This window comes from Mandrillus leucophaeus, unplaced genomic scaffold (genome assembly GCF_000951045.1).
Source record: "Mandrillus leucophaeus isolate KB7577 unplaced genomic scaffold, Mleu.le_1.0 Scaffold152, whole genome shotgun sequence".
Classification (NCBI taxonomy): domain Eukaryota; kingdom Metazoa; phylum Chordata; class Mammalia; order Primates; family Cercopithecidae; genus Mandrillus; species Mandrillus leucophaeus.
The window spans coordinates 1,898,637-1,906,502 of NW_012101499.1; the positions used below are offsets into that span (position 1 = coordinate 1,898,637).

General features: G+C 42.6%; 1 pseudogene; it reads left to right on the top strand.

Annotated features, from left to right (window-relative positions):
* The first annotated feature begins 7,101 nt into the window (after positions 1-7,101).
* LOC105535966 lies at positions 7,102-7,574 on the top strand (annotated as a pseudogene).
* Positions 7,575-7,866: the final 292 nt, after the last annotated feature.

Genomic DNA, 7,866 nt, shown 5'->3' on the forward strand with positions numbered 1-7,866 from the left:
TCTGAGACGGAATCTTGTTCTGTCGCCCAGGCTGGAGTGCAATGGCACGATCTCAGCTTGTTGCAACCTTTGCCTCCTGGGTTCAAGCGATTCTCCTGTCTCAGCCTCCCAAGTAGCTGGGACTACAGGCGCCCACCACCACGCCTGGCTAATTTTTGTATTTTTAGTAGAGACGGTGTTTCACCATATTGGCCAGGCTGGTCTCAAAGTCCTGACCTCAAGTGATCTGCCCACCTCGGTCTCCCAAAGTGCTGGGATTAAAGGCATGAGCCACTGCGCCCAGCCTATGGATGTCTTTTATCAGGCTGAAAAAAAATCTCTTCTATTCCAATTTTTTTCCGTTTTTATCATGAATATGTGTTAGATTTTGTCAAATGCTCTTTCCCCATCATTTGAGATGACTCCTGCCTTCTGTCCTTTAATCTATTAATATGGTAAAATGCATTAATTGCTTTTCTGATATTAAACATGTCTCACTTGGTCATGTATCTAAATCTATATGTTATTTAACTTGTTCATGGTTTTTTACAACTATTAATATTTTCATGAGGGATTTTCTATCAGGGTAATACTGGTTTCACAGAATAAGTTAAGTATTCCTTACTCTTCTGCTTCCTGAGTCTGTGAAAAATGGTATTTCTTCTTTAAATGTCTGGCAGCATTCTTCTTGTTTTGTATGCTTTCAGGAATAAACAGGAGGTCATCTGAAAGTGACTGAGCTTCATTGCTGATGAAACTACCAACATCACTGGTACTGAAGCCTGAGTTTTTCCCCATCTAGAACAGTCCCTTCTTAATAGCCAAAGGCAGATAAGGGTCACCTGGCTGGGGCTATAGGTAAAACTAAGCCTGGCTCATGAATGGGCAAGTCACAGTACAGCTGGTCCTCTACATCTGTGGATTCAACCAATCATGGATCAGAAATATTTGGGGAAAAAAAACAAAAATAATATTCATTAAGAAGTACAGAACAGCTATTTATATAGCATTTACATTGTATTAGGCATTATAAGTCATCTAGAGATGATTTAAAGTATACGGGAAGATGTGGGCAGGTTATATGCAAATACTACACCATGTTGCATAAGGAACTTAAGTCTATGTGGTTTTTGGCATCTGTAGGGGTCCTGGAAACTGAGGGACTATAACACTATGTGCTGATAATCTCAGCAATCTGCAAGGCACATGCACAACTCCAAACTCAACAATTTTAATCGATCCCACAGTTTCAAAATCTTTTAAGATTCATATATTGATATAAAACTTAATCAGCAGGTTTAAAACAGGAAGATTCAGGTCATTAGGAACATAAAACCATTTTCTCCTCATCCCTAAGATATAGCCTTGCAAGTATTCGAAAATAAAAAACTCCATGACTTCTAACTATCTCTAAAATCTAAAATGGTAGTTCTCAAACCTGAGTGATGGTAGGTCTGTGCCTCTAACATTACTTAAGGGTAATGGGGAACTTAAGGGTAAAGGGGAACGTGCTTCTTAAACTGCAGTTTCCTGGGCCGTAATTTCAGTCTGGGTGAAACCCAGGAATCTGCACTTTGAATACCCCTCAAACAGCTGCTGTAGCCGGCACTCACACTGCACTCAGCACAGTCCTGAGGCGGGTTAAAAGTATTTGGCCGGCCGGGCGCGGTGGCTCAAGCCTGTAATCCCAGCACTTTGGGAGGCCGAGACGGGCGGATCACGAGGTCAGGAGATCGAGACCATCCTGGCTAACATGGTGAAACTCCGTCTCTACTAAAAAAAAAAAATACAAAAAACTAGCCGGGTGAGGTGGCGGGCACCTGTAGTCCCAGCTACTCGGGAGGCTGAGGCAGGAGAATGGCGTAAACCCAGGAGGCGGAGCTTGCAGTGAGCTGAGATCCGGCCACTGCACTCCAGCCTGGGCCACAGGGCGAGACTCCGTCTCAAAAAAAAAAAAAAAAAAAAAAAAAAAAAAAAAAAAAAAGAAAAGTATTTGGCCTGAGGACGCCTCAGTACCTAAGTCCTTAGGGTAATGAACTGCAACCTAACTTAGTATGTAACTAACTAAAAGACCAATTTAGGAGTACAGTCATGCATGGCATAATGACATTTTCATCAATAGCAGACAGCACATAGACAGTGGTCCCGTAAGATTATAATACTAGGCCAGGCACAGTGGCTCACGCCTGTAATCCCAGCACTTTGGGAGGCTTAGGCGGGCAAATCACGAGGTCAGGAGTTCGAGACCAGCGTGACCAACATGGTGAAACCCCGTCTCTACTAAAAATACAAAAATCAGCTGGGCATGGTGGTGCATGCTTGTAATCCCAGGAGGCTGAGGCAGGAGAATCGCTTGAACCCGGGAGATGGAGATTGCAGTGGGCTGAGATTGCATCACTGCACTCCAATCTGAGCGACAGAGCGAGACTCCGTCTTTAAAAAAAAAAAAAAAAAATTACACTACTGTATTTTTACTGCACCTTTTCTGTTTGGTATGTTTACATACAAATACCATTGTGTTCCAACTGCCTACAGCATACAGTACAGTGACACGCTATACAGGTTGGTAGCCTAGGAAAAACAGGCTATCCCAGGCAGCCTAGGTATACAGTAGGCTATATCTTCTAGGATTGTGTAAGTACACTCTAAGATGTTCCCACAACAATGAAATACAAAATTTTGCAAAAAGTATCCCCACCAAAAGCGATGAGTAATAGTACAATGCATAACGGTATATGTTTTCATGCTTTTGTGTCAAACAGTCTCAGACAATCATAGCAGCCAAGCTTCAGTCAACACGGGCACTAAACTGTTTAAATTATATAAAAAGGTAAACATCACGTTGTACTCAATCATGCTGTCTCTGTATATCAGTTGTTTTTCTCTACCTCATTTCTATTTTCTGTTCAAAAACGCTGTCTGGCCATGTGACAGACAGGAGTTCTTTGAACCTATCCTGGTTTGGAGGGCTATCCAATTCTAGAATCTTGAATAAATGCCAGTTAAGATCTAAGCTAAGTTTGTAATTTTGTCTTTAATGGCAAGAACAATCTCTCATTCTTACTGATCACTCTTACAGACCATCCATCTCCGATGAGTAACAAACTTAATGTGCAATAAACTCCTGTCTCTTGGACCTTTAATTCCTTTCTGCCCCAGAGGAGTAACTTAATGGTGACTTAGAAGCACTTTGGCAGATACTGATGAACAAAAAGCACACAAAACACCACTTTTTAAGGATCTAAGGTAGCAACTGAATTTTCTGGAAGGGGTGATTTGGGCTCAAGACCTTTTAAAAAGTGTTAACTGTTGATAAGGCAAGGGAAATAAAGGCACGAAAAGACTGGGAGGCCGGGCGCGGTGGCTCACAACTGTAATCCCAGCACTTTGGGAGGCCGTGGGTAGATGACAAGGTCAGGAGTTCGAGACTAGCCTGGCCAATATGGTGAAACCCTGTCTCTACTAAAAATATAAAAATTAGCCAGGCTTGGTGGCACATGCCTGTAGTCCCAGCTACTTGGGAGGCCGAGGCAGAAGAATTGCTTGAACCCGGGAGGCAGAGCTTGCAGTGAGCCGAGATCATGCCACTGCACTCCAGCCTGGGTGACAGAGCGAGACTCCATCTCAAAAAATAAAAAAAAAATAAAGACTGGGGAATAATTTGTAATAATTTGTATAAGAGAAAATGGTCATACCAGCCAGCAGCTAATTAAGTTACATGATACCTAGCTAGTTGCTGACTCCCAACAAGCAACCTGAGGCTGGCTGACAGCTCTTTGCCCTGCAATCCTGTCTCCAACAGGTGGTTAAAGTAGAAGCAACCAATTAGACTCTGACCGGCCTTCCCTTCTACCACTCATTCTGCTACAACATTAAACCGGAACAACACCGCCGAGGCTATAAATCCAGGGTCCTGTAGGATTCAGATTAGGCTTTTCTGTCTGTAAACCTGTGAGGACCTTTTCCACAGTCCTCCTGACCATCTACAACAGGAGCATAACCATGGAAAGGTCCAGCCTTCCGTTTATGACTCAATGAGCACCATTTCTCCCACGAGACAGTAGCCTGAGGGGTGGCCGGGCAGCACGGGCTCCAGGACAAGCAGATACCTTGACTTTCTGGGGTTTAAGAGTCATCCTTGCATCCAGCTGATGGGATGATTATCAATTAAGAACTGCATTTCCTCACCAGGGACTACAACCCTCGCTGGGCGCCAGGTCTAGACTACTTCTTGGATCTTACAGAGGCCTCTGTAGGTGACACCAGCAACACTTAAGCGGCCTATAACACCAATCATCACATCATAGGAAATGCTATACTTAACCAACTCCACGCTCAGCCAGAGAACCATGATAGAGGGGACCTGGGGTGCCTTGATAGCACAGCTGGAGGTGCCCCTTAACCACAACCTGGGTCTCAGCACCTGAAAGCCTGACATGGAGACCGATCTAAAGACTGACTGCTGAACTTGAGAGGAACTTGCTCAGAGCATTTCTTCCATTGCTTAAAGGCACCTCAGGCACTATATCAATTAACTTCCTCGTTTTTTCAATTATGTACTGTCATACGTTTCTTTTGGGGGGATTTTCTTCTCAAACTCACTCAAACCCAGAATGTTTTCACTAGGTAGTACTTCCCAAACACTGATGACCTAGAACATAATCTGAAAAAAATTCTTCATGACATGAGAGTCTTAAAATTGTTCCTTTAAAAACTAAAAAAAAAATACAGCACAAAATTATATCCTCCCAAGAATCCTCAATAAAAGTACGACAAATTTACTTTAAGACATTCCGGTTTTTACAAAGTGCAAAGGCAGATGATATTATGGTTAGTTATAAAAGGAACTTTAAAGTCCCATTTTAATAGTTTCCCAAAATTCTATGAACCTTTTTTGAAATCCATTAAATCCCACAATATGCCCATCGGAAAGATAAAGCTGGTATTTTTTCCATGGAAGTAGAGCTCAGAACACGAGACTTTAAGTCGGTGATTCACCCAGTTCCTTCAAGACTGTGTCCAACCAGAATCACATCAGCACCTTGTTCCCCTGTTCTAATTTGACACTGTTAACTACAGCTATTTTTAAACGGTAGGGGGAAAAAAAACCATAAAAATGATCTTAGGAAATTTTTTAGCATAAAGACATAGAAACTAGGAAAGTTTTTGGATATTTTTCTGTGGAATGCGGAAAGAACCTGAAACTTCATCTTTCAATTCATGATAAAACTACAGAATAGTGTGCGCATAAAACATAAGAAGTAGTAGATACAGTGCCTGACAAGCCAAAGGTCTTGACCGTAGCTAAAAGAATCCTGCTGGAACACAAATCCTGTGCATTTGTGTGGTTCTGGGGCAGATGCAGAAACGGCGATTCCAAAGTGTTAACATTCTGTCCGCTAATGCTCAGCTAGGAGAATTATGACTGTAAACTGAGAATATGCTTCAATTGGTATTTTACTTTTTATTTTCTCTTCCTGAAAACTACACCAAAATGGCCATCTTTAGACCTAAGCTCCTCAATGTATCATCACAGAACACCACAAGAACTAATGCCTTCATCAGCTTGACGTTTCTAGTCCAAAGTCCAGATGTCATTACTAGTTTTAAGACACCAACAGTGGAAAGTACTTAAACTAAGTGAGCAGCTGGGTGCGATGGCTCACGCCTGTAATCCCAGTTTTCGGGGGCTGAGGCAGGTGTATCACTTGAGGTCAGTAGTTCGAGGCCAGCCTGACCAAAACAGTGAAACCCTGTCTCTACTAAAAATACAAAATTCGCCAGGCATGGGGACGCATGCCTGTAATCCCAGCTACTCAGGGGGCTGAGAGTGAGGAGAATTACTTGAACCTGGGAGGCGGAGAGCTGAGATTGCGCTACTGCACTCCAGCCTGGGCAACAAGAGCGAAACTCTGTCTCAAAAAAAAAAACACCTCAAAAAAACTGAACAATGGAAAGCTTATCACTAGTCAAACTTAGAATAGACACAAATGATTTACAGATAACATGTTAGTGGCTGGGTGCAGTGGCTCACACCTATAATCCCAGCACTTTGGGAGGCTGAGGCAGGTGGATCACCTGAGGTCGGGAGTTCAAGACCAGCCTGACCAGCATAGAGAAACCCTGTCTCTACTAAAAATATAAAATTAGCTGGGCATAGTGGTGCATGTCTGTAATCCCAGCTACTCGGGAGGCTGAGGCAGGAGAATCGCTTTAACCTGGGAGGCAGAGGTTGCGGTGAGCTGAGATCATGCTATTGCACTCCAGCCTGGGCAACTAGTGTGAAACTCTGTCTCAACAAACTAACAAACAAATGTGATTCGAATTATGTTGCTAGTTTTATGGGCAACGTACTGTCACTGAATGTGACAAACTTTGCAAAACCAAATTAATCTTTCCAAAGTGTTTTTAAAAAAATAGGAAATCATACTATTATTGTAGATAAAGAAATCAGAAGGTCAAACGTTACGAAAATCATGCAAGGAAAGAAACTAAGGCACAGAGGCATTTTAAAATAGAGAACAGAACGGACTCCAAAATCCCTGCCCAAGGCTAATTCTGATCGGAATCTCAGTCCAACTGCCACCTGGGACGGTACTCCCTAAATCCCCCCAAATCATAACCATCATAGAACTTCAGGCTTTTTTTGTTTTGAGACAGTGTCTCACTCCGTTGCTCACTCCGTTGCAATGGCACCATCTCGGCTCACTGCAACTTCAGCCTCCTGGGTTCAAGCGATTCTCCTGAGTAGCTGGGATTACAGGCACCAGCCACCATGCCTGGCTAATGACTTTTTGTATTTGTAGTAGAGACAGGGTTTCACCATGTTACTCAGGTTGGTCTCCAACTCCTGACTTCAATTGATCCACCCACCTTGGCCTCCCAAAGTTCTGGGATTAAAGGCGTGAGCTGCCATGCCCAGCCTGGCACATTTTTATAATGTAACAGTGACCACAAATTTTAGGAGGCATCTCTGCTAACTGCATCTCTGAAGATAGGTGGTGGAACACCACATCAATTTACATTTATCTAGGAAGAAAGAATTATTCAACCTGACAGTTTAAAAATTTGTAATTATTCCTTTTGGCCCCAACCACCATCTTTCAGTAATTTGCCAAAATTATGAACACAAAAGGGAAGAGGAGAGGCACCTGATATACTTCCTCTAAACCTTTTAGAAAACATGGAGCTGTTCCTTTGCCCACATATACGCATACCTGTAAAGAAAGGTGATACAGTAGACATTAAGGGAATGGGTACTGTTCAAGGAGGAATGCCCACGTTACCATGGCAAAACTGCAGCAGTCTACAGCGTTACCCAGCATGCTGTTGGTATTGTTTGTAAACAAGGTAAGCACAAGATTCTTAAGACAATTAATGTGTGTATGTATAGAGTATACTGAGCACTCTTAAGAGCCAGGATAGCTTCCTGAAACTCGTGAAGGAAAATGATTGGAAAAAAGGAGGAAGCCAGAGAAAGGTGCCTGGGTTCCACTAAACACCAACCTGCTCTACCCAGAGAAGCGCAATTTGCGAGAACCAATGGAAAGGAGCCTGGGCTGCCGGAACCCAGTCCCTATGAATGTATGGCGTAATAGATGGTAAAAAATCATAATTACATGGCAAAGAACTTTCTAAGGACAAAATTATTTATATCCACTTTGTTCCATAAAATATTTTAGGTGGGTTATGAAGTTATTTATATATATCCACATTTTAAAAATATACTAGAAGAAAACATACACTTTTGCTACTAAGTAGCACTGAAGCCAATTTAAGTTGGAACTGATTTGCTTATAAGTTACAATAAAAACTTGAATACCGAGTGTGGGTGCCTCACGCCTCAAATCCCAGTACTTTGGGAGGCCGAGGTGGGAGGATCTCTTG